Here is a 15,849-nt window from a genome sequence, read left to right on the forward strand (position 1 = left end):
CTGAGAGCCCACGGGTATAAGGGAGAGACCGCGCGTATAAAGGAAAAGCCGACGGTGGGAAGGAAAAAGCAAGACGGAAAGACCGAAGGAGGGAAAGAGGGATAGAAATGAGAGAGAGTAAGGAAGCAAAGCACTACCCAAATGAAGGGAAATAGGGAGCGAAGACTAGCAAATCGAGAAGACCACGGCACATTAAGTTCAGGCGAAACAGATGCGTGAAATGACAGCAAACGAAGTGAACCCCATGGCTCCCAAAGGACACGGCCCCTTCTCGTGCCCAACATCCGTTCTCTTTTCGTCTCTTCCTCGTGTTTGCCCTCGGCCGGTCTCCGTCGCCGTGCCCTACTGCCTATTTTCCATTCCCTGTGAATTCTAGCCCTTCCCTTTTCCCCCCATTTACTCTTATACTTCCACATACCCTTATCTAAAAAAATATATAAATAAACGAAAGCCCCTTTTATCCCCCCCACCCCCGGTTAACATCGTCCGTTTTTATACAACTCTCTTATTGTTTACCTTTTTATTCACAGCTCTCTTTTATTCCTGTTTTATCGTCATATCTTTCTCCCCTCCGGACAGGAGACTTCTTCAAAATTCTACATCCGCTAGTAGGTTCCGTGCCGGCGCATCTCACTCACAAATATTGAGTCCCTATAACACAGGACAGGCAAATAGACAGAAGGGAGGGAGGGAGAGAGAGAGAGAGAGAGAGAGAGAGAGAGAGAGAGGGAGAGAGGGAGAGAGGGAGGGAGGGAGGGAGGGAGGGAGGGAGGGAGGGAGGGAGGGAGAGGGAGAGGGAGAGGGAGAGAGGGAGAGGGAGAGGAGAGAGAGGGAGAGAGAGAGAGGGAAGGAGAGGGAGAGAGGGAAGGAGAGAGAGAGGAGAGAGAGGGAGAGAGAGGGAGAGAGAGGGAGAGAGAGGGAGAGAGAGGGAGAGAGAGGGAGAGAGAGAGAGAGAGAGAGAGAGAGAGAGAGAGAGAGAGAGAGAGAGAGAGACGAACCGAAAGAGTCAAGATAAGAACTAAAAATAAATAAATAAATAAATAACCAGGTGACATACTGATCCATCTCTCCTCCTCGAACTTTCTCCGGCCATCCTCCCTTACCTGTAAAGAACAAAAGAAAAGTGAACACTCTCCTCACAAGATACAAAAAAATGAATCAATTACTAGAGATAAACCTAAAATACATTCTCTTATCTTATTCTCCGATCACAACCTCCTCCAGCATCAACCGCTAGTCAATTGAGACCCCGAAACGCCTCTCTCGTGTGAGGTAGCCGCTCTGCAATGCAATTTACAATTTCGTTTTCGTTTTTTTTTATCTACTCGATTATCGATTTCCAGATTTTTTTCTTATATCAGCCGCTATTCTAATGCTTGATCTCTATTACCATGGCTTATTTAAGTAACATGTAGTGTCTGAAAATCAATCGGCCTCACAGACAGACACAAACACATAAATTAACACAAATATATTTCTATTTAAAAAATACACCTTTCTTCACTTTTTATTTCTTTTCATTCTATCTATTCCCCATTCTCATATTCCCCTTCCTTTCTTTCTACACATTTTTCTTGAACTCTTAAACTTTTTTATTTTACATATTTTACCTATCTCTTTCATATTCTTTTATTCTAATTCTATTCTCATTAATCCGTTTTTACATCATTTAACGTTCGCATTATCATCACACTTTCTATCATTCCTTTCATTTATCTTATTCATATGGATTTCCCTACTTCTTCGTCATCCCGTTCTCCATTTCTTCCTTCCTCCCTCCCTTCCATCTTTTCAATTTTTCACTTCATGCTTATTTAGTTCCTTCCTCTCTTCCTCCGCCCCACACCCCTCCCTTCCTTCTTCTCGCCCCCCCTCGCCCCCTCCACCTTACAGACACCCTCCTCCTCCTCCTCCTCCTGCTCCTCCTCCTGCTCCTCCTCCTGCTCCTGCTCCTGCTCCTCCCCCCCATAGGACACGACCTCCTCCTGCAAATCCTGCCACCGCCACCGCCGCCGCCGCGCCCACCAACTCGCCAGAAATTACCTCCCGATTGCCGCTGCTGCTGCCCCCACCGCCACCAACAGCACCGCCATCGCCACCGCCGCCATCGCCACCGCCGCCATCGCCACCGCCGCCATCGCCACCGCCGCCATCGCCACCGCCGCCAACCCCGCTACCACCACCGCTGATCTTCCGTCCAGAACCGGTCCCGAGCCAAGCCACCAGCCACTCGGTCCTATCCGGCGTGATCTCTCATTACCGCGCGGCGTTATCGCGCCCGTGATGCGGATCTCTCAGGTGCAATCCCCGGCCGCCCGTTTCGACGGATAATCTGAGCTACTCAACCATGCTAAATGAAGATGGTGATGGTGATGAGGAAGGCAATGATGGTGGTGGCGGTGATAACAGTGTGCTGGTGGTAGCGGTGTACTGACTGATGATGGCGGTGGTGATGATGATATCATTACTATTACTATCATCATTATCAATGGTGATGATGGTTCCCTTATGATTTGCGATTATGGTTCCGAGAAAATGATAATGACGATGTTGACAAATGAGTTAAAATACGGAGCTTACGCGAGAGTGCAGCAATGGATATGATGCCAAACGTGTAATCTGCACGATTTTCACCTAAGGGCATGCGTGTGCCCGTTCGTATTCCAGCCAAAGACGAAACCGAATGAAAAATCGCGCGTCCGCCCCCTCCCACCCTTCCCCGCCGCCGCCGTCATTACGACACAAACCAGCCCAGCGAGTCACTTAGGCAACGAGCGCTCAAGAATTAACGGTTCTCGAAAAAAAGAGTGTCACGCCGGCGACTCATGACCAGACCCGCGTCGTCCAAAGAGCACAAGTCATGGCAAAGAAACCCGGAATCATGAGCATCACTCGAATCCGCACTTTCTACTCACAGAGGCACTCGACGCCAGCAAATCATCTTCACTACAGCTAAGAATCAATACGAAAAGAAAATGCGAACGAAATTAAGAAGAAAATGACGATGCTCGTGATAAAAGAAAGACAAGTATAAGGGGCCGCGTGTGACCTCATAGAAAGACTCCGCAGTGCTTATTTGGCCTCCGAACATTCCAATATCAAACCTTAATGCACGCCAGCTGACATCGCTCACCACTCTACCATACTGCACACTCACGCACTCACTCACTCACTACTCACGAATACTCACTCAACGCCTCACTACTCACGCGACCCCACTCACTCACGCACTCACTCACTCACGCACTCATTCACTCACTCACTCACTCACTCACGCACTCACTCACTCACGCACTCACTCACTCACGCACTCATTCACTCACTCAATTCCTCTCTTCTTCTCCTGCCAAAAATTCCACGTTCACACTCATTCACTATTTGTGTCTGTCTGTATCAATCGACCAATCAACCAATCAGCCAATGTCTGTCTGTCTGTCAGTCTCTGTCAGTCAGCCTGTCTGTTAATCAATCAACCAAACAGTCAGTCATTCAGTCAGCCTGTCTGTCTCTGTCTGTCTGTCTGTCTGTCTGTCTCTGTCTGTCTGTCTGTCTGTCTGTCTGTCTGTCTGTCTGTCTGTCTGTGCTGTCTGTCTGTTCTGTATGTGCCTGTCTGTCTGTTTCTTCCTCCCTCATTCACTGGAAGCAGGGAAGTGCGAACATAAAACGAATAACGTGAACAAAACGAGACTGAAAGGGAGGGGGAACTGGTATAGAAGAGAATGAAGAGGTGGATGGAAAGAAAACCAGAATGAACGAAGGAATAATGAACGGGGATGAAAATAACAGCCAGCGAAGAATGGGGCAACTAACGAAAAAAAATACAATGGATTAGACAGAAAAGAGGGATCAGAAAAAAGACGCAGAATTAATAACATGAATAAAAACTGAAAACTTGTAACTGCATGAAATAAAACAAAAAGATAGGGCTCACAGCAACCACACATATAAAGTGCGAAAGAGAGGAAAACAAAAGAAACAAGGGAAGAGAAAACACGCGCAGAACAGGCGTGATAACAAAAGAATGTGGAATGCAAAAAAAAAAAAATGGGGTCTCCTTAATCTCTACTTTTCCATCTCCCCCTCTCTCCTCCCTCCTTCACCCTACCACACCTCCTCTACCCCGTTCCCCGTCCCTCGCCCCCTCCTGCACCCTGCCACACTTTCCCTGCCCCCTACCCCTTTCCCCTTCCCTCCCGAGCCACTCACACTCCCCCCCCCCCACCTTCGAACAGAAGGCTCCCACGCCTCTCCGCCCGCCTGCTTAAACCGCCCGCCCGCCCGCGCGCCCGCACCAAAACTTGCCGCAAAATTCCACAACTTCGAAATAAAAGAGAGACGAAAATTCAAGAGGGAGGAATCTTTGGGAGAGCAGAGAACCAGAACGCTCGCTGCAGGGAACCACCGCCACCATCGGCGTGTTATCAAGACTGCAATGCTCTCTGAGTGGCCTTACAATCCTTCCCTCCCCTTCCTCTCCTCCCCCCCTTTTCTCACTCCCCCTTCCTCTCCCCAATCCCCATCTTCACCCAAATCCCCCCACCCCCCAACCCTCCACCCTAACACACACGCCCATCCAGCACCCACCTCGTTTATTAGAGAACACGAGGGGATAATTAGCGACTTATATATAAAATACGATCCTGTGTGTGAAATAAGTTGACAGCTGGATTATTACTCGGGGCGGGGGTGGGGGGGCGAGAGGGAAGGGGAGTAGGGGGGGATAGAGGGGAGAGGCAAGCGGCGCGTCACGATACCTCGTTACCAGTACCGTTATGACGTCTAGGGTCCGCAAAGTCGGGACCGCCTCTCCGCAAAATTATCCTGCAGGCACATTTGATCGTGGGATAATTTAATTACATGCACAATGACAATTAATTTGCCTGAAGAACAATGGCGAAATGTCCAATCGTTCTGCTTTAGAAATACAAAGGGGTTGCTTCTGTAACACAATAAGGCTGCCACCGAGAATTTTATTTGACGCAGGAAAATAAAACAAGTTTTTGACCTTTCACGTTCGCCTGAACCTCAAACGTAAAACTTCCCCTCCACCAACCTTCTCTCCGACCCCAACCCCAACGTCCACCTCCTCAACACAGTCCCAAACCTCCAACCTCCACCACCGACCCCAACCTCATCTATCACCACCTCGAAATCTAACCCTAAACTTGACCCATCGACCTCCGTTACCCAACGTCAACCATCCCATTCCCAATCCTCCATATTCTCCCCAACCTCAGTCTTTTATGCCCCTCTATCTTTCTAACTGTCTATCTATTATGCCCCTCTATCTATCTAACCTCCATCTCCAACCCCAGTCTTTACCCACAACTCGACCTCCACCTCCCAACCTTCGATCTCCAACTCCAACCCGACCTCTAACCTCGAGAGGACCTTCCGAGGACGAGGACTCTTAGCCTGTGTAGCAGCCTCATCCACCCCCCCAACCCCACCTCACCCACCCCTAGGCTATGCTAAACACGTGTCAACCAGTTCTGATCCCTTGTAATCTAAGAAAGCGGGGGAGATATTACTAAAGGGAAATGATGATGGAGAGGAGGAAAAGAAGAAGAGGAAGAGGAGGAAGAAGAGGAAAAGGAGGAAGAAGAGGAAGAGGAGAAGAAGGTGGAGGGGGGAGGGGAAGTAGGAGGGGAGTGGGAGTGGAAGGGAGAGGAGAGAGGGAGAGGGAGGGAGGAGGAGGGAGGAGGGGAGGAGGGAGGAGGAGGAGGAGGGAGGAGGGAGGAGGGAGGAGGGAGGAGGGAGGAGGGAGGAGGAGGAGGAGGAGAAAGAGGACAATGAGGAGGTGAAAGAGGACAATGAGGAGGAGAGGCAGCAGCAGAAGCAAAGCAACAGCAACAGCTGGAGGAAGGGGAACAGTAGAAGCCGGACGAGGGAGGAGGGGGGAGAGGGCATGAGAAAGGGGAAGCATATGTGCAGAATGAGAAAGAAACTGGAGAAAATAAAGCAGACAGAATGAACGAAATGAAAGCAGCAGCGGAAAGTCCGAAAAGAAGGAAAAGAAGAGGAAGAACAGCAACAAATCAAATGAAGACGCGGCCACAGCAGGCGAAGCGTGAACAGCGAGAGAAGACAAGAGTGAAATCGACTCCGAGAACACAGACTTCAGCCGTGATTCATCTGAACGTCGTGTTGCTCAGCTTCTCAGCTTCCACCATGTGTGGCGAGTATGCGCTGCTTTCTCTCGCACTCCCTCGCTCCTCTTCGCCTCGCCACAATCGCAGCCTTCTGGCTTGGAACACAACCACGATAACTATAATAAAAAAAAAAAAACAAGAGCAAATACATTGACTTTAGAACAAAATAATAGTAAAACTTACAACCGTATTTCGAAGTTTTAACATATACCAAGAACGAAAACTGGTATACAAGACAACTAAATATCAAATCCTACAAACACGCATTTATAAAAACGCAAGGCTGTTAACCTAACGGACGCAAAACACCTTGCACACTAACCCCTTGCAATAGCCCAAAAATCTGTAACCCCAAAGTTCCGATGATTAACGAGGGGTTCCCAGACGGAGCGAAAATCCCGGGCATTCCTCCGGTCAAACCCCGAGCTCCTTTCGCTCTCGGGCCAGCGAATCGACCAGCGCGGAGAAAGCCATACCTGCAGTTATAAACCAGCAACTTTCCTCGCGCTTTCCGCTGCAAATTCAGCTAACGTGAAGCCTTTAATTAAATTCGATCAGACTAATGAAAAACGTCTTTGTCATTTGCTTCTTTATCATCATAATGTACATAAAATATATACATACTCAAACTGAAAGGGAAAAAAGGCACTCGTATTCAGCTCTTCTTAGCAAGGACTGTGTAATTGCGCCATTAATAAGAAATGCACTTTCGCAAAATTTCACGCATCAATTTCTTTCTGCTTATACGACGGTCGGTCTACGTGCAGAATGTTGCGGGATTCCAGGAGAGCAGAGCTGAACCGTAATGCAATCGCAGCAGTTGACAGCACCGACCCCCTTCTCCCCATGACAGCACCGTCTCCCTTCTCCCCATGACAGCACCGACCCCCTTCTCCCCACATCCTTGGCACCCAAATTTTACCCTTACTCTCTTCTCTCCAATCCTTCCACTTACCCTCCTACTACTCCTCGTATTTCTCTCACAATATTACTACTATTTCTTTTTTCTCTTCTTTTTCTTTTCTTTCTTCTTCTTTTTTTTTTTTCTTCCTCCCTCATCCTACCTTAATTTTCCCTCCTCCATCCTTCCCTGAACCCAACCTCTCCCCTCTCCCCACGGCCAAACTTTTACTCTCCCCCATTCACTCCCCCTAACCCCCTGGCGCATCAAAGATCGAGCCACGACACTCCTTGGTGCCACCCGACACTCTGTACAAAGCCTTGGCATCCGACCCCTAGTGTACTTCAATGGCCACACCCCCAGTGCCCCGTACCCCGCCTTCCTTGCCCATACCCCTCCTATACCCTATCTTCTTACTCTCCCCTTTCCCCCTTCTCTTTCTCTTCTCTTCTCTTCTGTCCTCTCCTCTCCATTTCCCTCCTCTCCCCTCTAGTCTTCTCTTTCACCTTCTTCCTTTTTCTTCCTACATTCTACCGATGAAAACTACATCCTAATTCTACAAGATAACACATGGTAACGTCTCCATCCTTCTCCACATTTTGTTCCTTTGTCCCAAGATAAATCAACGCTGTGTAATTAGGATAGGGCGAGAGGATTAATAACTGGAATAGGAGGAAACACGAATAACAGGGAGTGGATGAACAAGGAGTAGGAGAGAAAGGCGAATACGAGGAGTGGACGAACATGATAAATAGGAGGAATAGGACGAGTAACAGCAATATGATGAGACTGGATATGAAAAGCATATATTGAATAGGTGTGACAAGAACTATAGAACGATAGGTTGTATCGTAGAGGTTGGAAGCAGAGGAGGGAATAGGAGAGGTGATTATTTCATTCTCAAAAGTGCTTGTGTCGCACGTGTCTACCGAGAAACAAACAACCTTCAGTCTAGTCTGACGCAAGAATGCACTCGAGCGCATTCCTGCACACAAGCAAGCAGCGACCATTCTTGTAGGTATGTGGACGAGACCGCGCTCACTGCTGAACCAAATCCTGTCTGCGACCAAATAAACATATTCAGTTTCGGATTCAGTCGATTCAGAGAGATGATAACGGATAAGTACGCCAAGCGAGGTGCGAGATATATAATAAAAGATAATATATAGCAACATCGATAATAATCACAAAGAAACAAACAAGGAAGATCAATTATGTCTTCCCTTTTCTTCTTTTTTGCCTGCTCCTCCTCCAATGAGCCATCACGTGAAATTATTCTTGACATATGCTTCTGACACATTTGCGCTTGCCCATGCGATACGACATTCATCTGTAACCACCGGAGCGGACGAATAAACCTGACTAATTCTATTACGTGGTGCATGGCAAGATATCTAAAGAAATCAAATGACATAATGCAAGAAACACACACGGTCTGACATGCACGAAACAGATTGTGTGTCACGGACGGACACTTGGTGAGATACTGGCAAAACAGATGAAGAGGATGCGTGTCTGAGGGCGTCTCCTCCAGGAAATTTTTGAGGGACCACGTTGCTCTCGGACAACATAGACGTAACTCTAGATCTCGGTTCTGAGTAACGATGCCATTCGGCTTTGTAAAAATGAAGCGGCCTCTTCCCCCCAAAGTGTGTGGGTGTTGGAGGGGAGAGTGAGTGAGTGAGTGAGTGAGTGAGTGAGTGAGTGAGTGAGTGAGTGAGTGAGTGAGTGAGTGAGTGAGTGAGTGAGTGAGTGAGTGAGTGAGTGAGTGAGTGAGAGAGAGATGGGGGAAAAAAAAATCAACAAACAGCCTAATTCACGAAAGGAAATACTATAGGAACAATCAATTGAAAAAAAAGATGAAGAGGAAAAGGGGCGGCGAGGAGACTTGGAAAGTCACAGAAGGGTGATTGCTGGAGGATGTGACCGAGGGAAGGGAGAGGGTGAGGTAAACGGATGAAAGGAGGAAAGAGAGTGAGGTTAACGGAGGAGGAGAAGAGGGAAGGAGAGGACGCGCCGGGTGGCACTGCCCCCACAGGAGACACTTGACTCCGCCGCTCACACGTGGGTGTCATGTGCACGCTGGTCCAACCATGACACAGGTCTGGCATGGTATCCCGTGTCATGCTCGGATTCCTCAATCATGTATCAGCCCTTCATTACAGAGGCGACCCGAAACACGCATTAATCTATTTCGAAAAAAAACACTTTCGAGGAGAAAGTTGCGTGGATAATACAGAAAACCTCTCAGCAACTACTACTACTTCAGGTGGTGGGGAGGAGGAGGAGGAGGAGGAGGAGGAGGAGGAGGAGGAGGAGGAGGAGGAGGAGGAGGAGGAGGAGGAGGAGGAGGAAGAGAGAAAGGGGGAGAAGGAGAAGAGGGAGTAGAGGGAGAAGGAGAGGGAGATGAGGGAGGGGAAGGAGGAGGGTCGGAAGAAGAAGGAGAAGAAGAAGAAGAAGAAGAAGAAGAAGAAGAAGAAGAAGAAGAAGAAGAAGAAAAAGAAGAAGAAAGAAGAAGAAGAAGAAGAAGAAGAAGGAGGAAGAGTAGAGAAAGAGAAAGAGGGAGGGAGAGGAGGGAGAGGAGGGAGGGGAGAAAGAGGAGGAGGAGGAGGAGGAGGAGGAGGAGGAGGAGGAGAGGGAGAGGGGGACGGAGAGCGAGAGGGAGTAAAGGGCGGAGGAGGAGGAGGAGGTGAGGGAGGAAGGAAGAGGGAGGAGGGAGGGAGAGGGAGAAGGAGAAGAAGAAGGAGAAGGGAGTGGAGGGAGGAGGAGGAGGAGGAGGAGGAGGAGGAGGAGGAGGAGGAGGAGGAGAGGAGGAGGAGGAGGAGGAGGAGGAGGAGGAGCAGTAGGAGGAGGGAGGAGGAGGAAGAGAAGTAGGAGGAGGGAGGAGGAGGAGCAACAGGGAGGCCGGCCAGCAGGAGCAGCACGAGCAGCAACAGGAGGAGCAGGAGGAGGAGGAGGAGGGAGGAGCAGGAGGAGGAGGAGGAAGGAGGAGGGAGAGGAGGAGGAAGGAGGAGGGAGGAGGAGGAGGAGGAGGAGGAGGAGGAGAAGGAGGAGAGGAGGAGGAGGAGGAGGAGGAGGAGGAGGACACCAAGTCGCGGATGAGACGACCATCAATCGTAAATAAAACGGAAACCAAATGGCGCCCGAGAAAATATCCCCACGAAAAATATACCACGACGGAACATCCCTTCCCCCTCCCTCCCATCCTCTCTTCCCATCTCCCCTCCCTCCCATCCTCTCTTCCCATCTCCCCTCCCTCTCCTTTCTCTCTCCGCTCCCCCCTCCCCTCCCACCCCCTCCCCCAGCGGCCAGGGAGGCTCCTCGCCACCGAAAATAATCAGCGTAAAGAAAAAGTTCGAGCAGCCCGAAAGCAATCACTCAAAGCATCGTGGTGCAACGTCGGCAGATTGCAAGTCGAGATCATTTATAAAGAGACTATCCTATGAAGCCTAATTCGTGTAAATCAACTCCCTCCCTCCCCCCCACAGCTGAACGAGAGGTAATAAAAGCGGCTCTTTGCCCCCGTCCTCCCCTCGAGAAAGAAGGGGAAAAAACGTAGGGCGGTTGTAGTGGTGGATCCTGTTACCAGCCACACCAGGGATTATGAGGCGTCCTCTCCCTCTCTCTTTCCCTCCCGCTCTCCCTCTCCCCTTCTCTCCATCCCTTTTACTCCGTAGTGATACTCTTTCCCTCTTTCCTTTGCCCGTATCTCGCTCTTTACCTCTGAACACCCGTGCCTTCCTGCCGCACTGTAGGGGATGGCAGTGATAGACATAATAAACACAAACACAAATACTTAAATAATGTATATATACACACATACATACATACATATATATATATATATATATATATATATATATATATATATATATATATATATATTTTATATATATATATATGTGTGTGTGTGTGTGTATATATATTTACACACACACACACACACACACACACACACACACACACACACACACACACACACACACACACACACACACACACACATACACACACTCTTACACACACTCACACATTCACACACACACACTCTTACACACACTCACACACATTCACATACTCACCCTAACATACATCCAAGCACCTTTACGACCATCCCTCCCTCTCTCCCTCTCTCCCTCTCTCCCCCTCCCTCTCCCTCTACCTCTCTCTCCCCCCCCCCTCCATTCATCCCTCCTCACCCCTTGTCGCAACATTACTTCTTTATGGTGATACATAATTTGTTCGCGTGAGGATGCTACCCGGCCCACCATCAACCTCCCTTCTCTCCCCCCCACACACTCCCTCCTTGTGGGAGGCGACCTCTCCCTATCTTTATGGCCGCGGCCCCCTACTCGCCCATGCTTCTTACACCTGCCTCTGTCCTTGCTACTCTTGTCCTCCTCACATGCCTCTGTTCGTGTCTGGTGTGCCTGAATGTTGGCATCTTTATCGACAAGACTAGATTTCTTGTCCCATCCCCTTCTGTTCTATCATAGGTCGAATCATTGTTCCTATTATCCTCTTTAGCGTCGTCTTCTCTTCATCTCATTCTTCCTAATTCTTAATGACTATCATTTTCATCTACCTCATCGTCTTCTTCGTCCTTTCTCTCTTCTCTTCATCTTGTTATTATTTCCTATCACAATTATCACAATCATCACTGTCATCTACCCAATATCCCCATTATTATTTTTAGCCTCCTCATATACCTATCAGTCCTTCTCCTTTCCTCCATTCTAAATAATTTGTATCTCTTCGCCTTTGCCTTTTTTTCATTGTTACAATCCAAAACCTTTCTATAATCGTTCTTCTTTTTCGCCCCCTTTTCTTCACCCCTCTTCTCTAATGTTTCTATTGTTCGGACACCCTCTCCTCACTAAAACTCCTATTTCCCCCTTTTGTTCTCTGTCTCTCTACTTCCTTCTCCTCCTCTTATATCCTTTCCACCCTTACGTGTCCTCTCTTCTCTCTCTCCTGCCCTCCTCCCTTGTTCCCTTCTCCTCCTTCCTTTCCTATCTCACGTGCGCAACCTTCGCCTCCTTTAAACGCGCCTTTCTCCCATCGATCAGTCCTTCAAACATTTTAAGTCTCGCAATCAGGGTTGTCTTCCCCTCCCTTTCTCCAATTCAATCTGCTTATGCCCCGGCCCTTGCACGAGCCATCGCAATGCGAAGAGTGCTTTCACCCTTAATCCCCGCTCCCTGCTCAGACAACGTTATTAGTAGTGTATCAACGTATTCCTATCACATGAGACGATCGCGTATACTGAGAGAGCAAATGTACATGATAACGTCTCAGCAGGTACGTTACTGTCGCAGGTACAAGAACCTACTACGCCCGCCGTGGACAAAAGTTGATTCTGAGAGGGCGGCATAATTACTGGCAATAACTTCTTCTGCCTGAGGAAAGTGTATCAGATTTTATGCATATTAGGACGAACTCACGATATTCAAGCCTCGTCAGTCCAGCAATCAACTACAGGTGAATATCAAATAAACACAAAAACAGCAATGGCAAAAAAGCCGATCAAAAATAATTACTAATACCTGTGCGACATCGACAGTATTAGCTGGTCTGAAGCGATTACCCAGAAACAGGTGAAGCATCCATCATTAGTGTGAGTGACCAAGGGATAAGAAGTGGCTGGTCTGGCTCAATCGAGGCTGGAGCATGCACCCAAACCCAAACAGGCAGAAATAGACAGCAGATGATGAACAGCAAGATATATAAACACACACACACACACACACACACACACACACACACACACACACACACACACACACACACACACACACACACACACACACACACACACACACACACACACACACCACGGCACTGTGCCCCTCTCCGGCCTTGGGTAACATTTTTATGCTCCCTGTAGGTCAACGGTCAATCAGTGACGTCACTGTACATCAGCCTGTAATCCTACAAGAGCACAGGACGTAGGAAGGATGAAGTGACGAACAAGACGGCCCTCACCTGGTCCTTGTGGCGCGGCGCTCCTGTCAGCTGGGGCTCCAGTCAATACTCCACTTGTTCTCTGTCTCTCGCACACCGGCCTCGTGTGCACCACACAGCGTTCCATTTACGTCCTACTAACTGATGTCTCGTTAATAAAAAACGAGATGTGTGTGGGGACGTCTGGCCAGTCGTCCTTAGGCCACGGGGAAGCTTAGGTATCTGTTGCTTAGCAGGATTCGGTCGGGGTAAACAAAGGGCGAGCTGCTCTGCTTGTTTCCCCTCTAGACGGCGTGTCGGGAGGGGCGTCCCCAGTCGCCACACGACAGCACCACCACTACTATGACAACGGCAACTTTTCCCTTGATCGCCAACGAAGTCACCACACACCACCACACTTGAATGGCCAGACACACTACATCCGGCCACTCTCGCTCTTCACGCCACCACGCGCTTCACCGTTCTGCACTCGCTATATTTCAACCTAACTTTTACCTTTGCACTAGAGCACTCACAGCCAGAACACCGCCGCTCGCTGGATTGTCGGCGAGCATCTCAGTCTCCACCGGACTAGGAGCACTTTACTATCTGCGGGCCGCCCAACTGTATCATTCTTTCAATTTTGGCAAATCATGACTGGCTCATCACGGCGGCCACTGCCACCCAGTTACAACGGCCGCGCCTGGTCCGGGTGATACACACAAATACCACAAGGCAGGTGAGGATCGGGCTGCGCAGCAATGATACAGCGGTGATACAGGCTTCGGTGGAGGAGGAAGGGAGGGATAGGGATAGACGATGCGGAGGCAGCCGTGTGCACTCCACGGAAGCCAGCGTGACACTGCAGGAGCGAGTCCGACCGACCCTCGGACCCGGGCCCGGGATCGCAACGGGGAGCGAAGTCGTGGAGCGGAGACCAGGAACGGGGAGGGAGGAGGAGAGGGGTGGCGGTCCCCACCAACCACGCAAGAGGCGGTGGGGGAAGAGTAGGAGAGAGAGAGGGAGGGAGGGAGGCAGGCAGGAGAGCCCCACCACTCTTGGGATTCTCCCTCCCTTCCCTCTCTCCCTCCCCTGTTCGATCCCCTCCACTTTCCTGCTCCTTGTGCTGTTGCTCCACACAAAAGAGGGAGAAGCATCAGTGTCATTTCTCTTTCCAGATTCCCGTAATTGTGTCACACGGGTGGGGCGTGGGGGGGGCAGACAGACCAGGGAATCGGCTGGAAAGGGACAGTATCATGTTTCGTCGTTCCGTGATCGGCCACGACCTGCCACGCCTCCACCAGCACCTCAAAGGCCCTCTCCTCAGCTAGTCGTCTTGTCCTGCCAATTCTGAGCGGCAGGGAATCTCTCGGTCAGGCCACAAATCGCTTCACTTGTTCGCTTTCGTCCAGAGGCTCGAGTTATCGCTCCTGCACCGTTCCCGTATCTCGCCCTTGCAGCTGCCACACGAACGCAGGAAACAAGGAACGACAACAACGAGCCATCAACAAGGTCGTCTGTCACTAGGTAGAATCGATAAAGAAAGCCCGACCGAGGTTAAGGGCTTTTTCATTCTTCCATGCCGTCATTACGCCAGGTGTTAAGTGCCCTGCCCACAAAGCAAAAGTGCCTTCCCAAAGCCACTGGGGTACAAGCAAGCCCACTCCCAGGGTTAAAAAGGGGAAAAAAACTGGGAGGAGGGGGGGGGACTTCAGGTCCCGACAAAGACGACGATGACGGCAAGAAGTGCCTGCCTGCCTGCCTGCCCGCCGCACTGCACCTCAACAGCATAAATAATGAGGCCAGTGAATTATTCAGGCACAACCTGGATAACTTGCTGCCTCATATACACCTCGAGTTGTCGTTCCGGTTACACAAGACACGCTGGCGACTCGGGAGACAATACTGACAAACGAGATAGGTCCTCCTTCACCTCGTTCAGAAAAAGACAAACACTCAAAGTTGTGGCATGAAACTGGAAAGGAACATGACATATAAAGCAGACATCGACCTTGTGAAATAAACAACGGGGGCGAAGTAAAGGAAAAGGGTGTGTATAAATAAATACATAAATAAACAAATAAATTTATACATATATGTATATTTACACACACACACACACACACACACATACACACACACACACACACACACACATATAAAGATATAGATTAAAGGGAAAGAGAAAAGAGAAAAAAAGAGAAAGAGAGAAAGAAAAAAAGTTCCAGCTGTGTTTGAAAGACGGAAAAAATAACAGATGAAAGTAACTTACAAAAAATTGCCGTAAGACGTCAAAATGAGAGCCATCATAAAAGGACCGTGCAAATTACCAAGCAAACGAGAAACAAAAACAGTGACACAATAAACAAACAAGAACCCAAGGGGGACGACCCGACGAAGGCGTAAAGATCGTGAACACTGGTAGCGACGCCCTGGCTCGGCCGACACACCTCCGCTAATGAAGGTCAACCTCAAGAGCCAGTGTGGTCGGAGAACCTCTACTCCTCCGTCCCCCTCCCTCCCTCCCATCTTAACCCCCCCCCCCCATTTTTCTCTCCTCCCTCTCCCCCGCCCCCGTCTACCAGCGGCGTGTCCTCGCGTTTCCCGACTTGGCCTCCCTGATGCAATCAACGTCCTCCCCGATTTAGCCGGCCCGCCGATTTAAACGCGCTCCTGATCTAATTTGGCCTCCCCCTTTACCTCAATCCCCCATCTCTCACTCAGCCCTCGCCTACCCCCTCCCCCTTTCTTTTCCCTCCCCTTACGGGCCCTCTCTAGAACCACCACCACCATTACAAACTATCCTTACAGCACGCCTCTTCCCCCCATCTAACCTTCTTAACTCCCTTCTCG

The 15,849-nt window shown here is 49.5% G+C and overlaps 1 protein-coding gene across 1 annotated transcript in view; it reads right to left on the reverse strand.

The window, feature by feature from the left end:
- Positions 1-15,849, reverse strand: part of LOC119583052 (rho GTPase-activating protein 190-like) — a 175,780-nt gene that overhangs the window by 129,031 nt on the left and 30,900 nt on the right.

This window comes from Penaeus monodon, chromosome 16 (genome assembly GCF_015228065.2).
Source record: "Penaeus monodon isolate SGIC_2016 chromosome 16, NSTDA_Pmon_1, whole genome shotgun sequence".
Taxonomy (NCBI): Eukaryota; Metazoa; Arthropoda; class Malacostraca; order Decapoda; family Penaeidae; genus Penaeus; species Penaeus monodon.